The following is a 1,666-nucleotide window of genomic DNA, read 5'->3' as shown; positions in this document are numbered from 1 at the left end:
CCCCGCCGGGCAGGTGGCAGTGCTTCCCCCGCCCCGCCCGAGCCCGCCCCTCTATGTCCCGCTCTGCCCGCGGCCGGCCCCACACGGACACTCCCGCCCTGTGGCCGCCGGCATCGATGGCGTTTAGCGATTCAAGTCCATACTCTCCAACACTCTTTCTGAGGGAAAAAGGAAATAATACTAATACTAATAAATACTAATACATCACGTACTTGAGAAAAGTCATCAAGAACGTTTCTTTCAAGAAACAGAAAAAAACCAAAAGATTAAACTGTTCTGTGTCAGTGTTGCAAAAAAGGGAAAAGTTGCAAAATGTACCAGCTATAGTACTTTCCCACTTTAGGCAACATGATCTGCCCACAACAAAAACTCTTGTCGTTTGCAGATGCTATGCTTCTGAAATTTTTTCTGTTCCTGTACCTCAGAAAGTTTCCACATGCCAGAGTTCCCAGTCATTAAACACATTGACTCAGCTGCAGACATCAATCATGAGAATTTGTCAAGGGCATAAGAAAGTCTGTTTGCATTTAGTATAAATCATTTGACTCATCTGCACAAGAATAATTAGGAGAGAGTCTAGAGATCCAGACTGAGAGCTGTCACTACTGGTGTTCATCTCTGGCCAGTACAAGTTAGTCCTGAAAAGTCTTTCCCCTTTAAAGAATTCAAGACATTTTAGAGTCAAGAGAAAGAGGATTCAAACTGGAGACATCAGCAGTGACTTTGGTTTCACAGTGAAAGCCAGGGCATCGTCTTGAATTCCCAGCCATCTATTTTTAGAAAAAAAAAGCACACATTTTCCAGTATTCATACAACACAGAAACGAAATGGAGACATTCTTCTGTAAAATGAAAACAAGTAAGTTAGAGAAGAGAACATGTTTCTATTTTATTCTAATAGGTAAAGCTGAAAATGGAAAATCAGCTGTTATTGCTGCTTCTGTGGCATTTTGCAGGGACAGTGTTTAGTGGCTAGAGCTGGAGGGCCATGGACTTCCCTGGGTCTTCTCCACCTTCCTCCTCCTCGGTCCCTTCATGGTGCTGTCCCACTCCCACAGCCAGAAGTGACCTTCCCAAGCCCACAGGAGTGCAGAAAGCTACTTCCCAGTGAAACATTCCTCTGGTCACTGATGATCCCATGCCCTGAAATTAATCATAATTTCAGGCTATAATCCAGAATGTTGTTTCCTCGAGTGGCTATCAAGATATATCCCAGTTAATAGCTTCACTAGATGTCTAAGAATATGCATAAACCAGCTGGCACAGTCTGTTTGAAGGAAGAATATATAGTAAAGACTTATTTTTGTGTTTCCATTTGTTTAGTTTTCTTTTATATCCTCCTAATTATGGTAAGGTAGGACATGCCACTTGAAATAACATCCTGATCTTTGCTAGAGTGTCTACATGCTTGTATAGTAAGAGTAACCCATGAAATTGCTAAACTATTATACTGCTAATAAGACATAAAAACCCCCCTTGATCTGCCAGATCAGCTAGGTTTGTTATTATCTTCATCTAGCTGTCTCTACTCTGGTTTTATCACCACAGGAAGGAACAGAAGGCAAAAAAGAGAAGCTAGTGGAGCTTGGTATGAAAAAAGGTGTGTTCAGATGAAGCCAAAATTTTTAAGAAAACTGGGGAGGAGGGTAGCATTGTGATGTCCATTG

Source organism: Parus major, chromosome Z (assembly GCF_001522545.3).
Source record: "Parus major isolate Abel chromosome Z, Parus_major1.1, whole genome shotgun sequence".
Lineage (NCBI taxonomy): Eukaryota > Metazoa > Chordata > Aves > Passeriformes > Paridae > Parus > Parus major.
Note: the sequence above shows the minus strand (reverse complement) of the source record.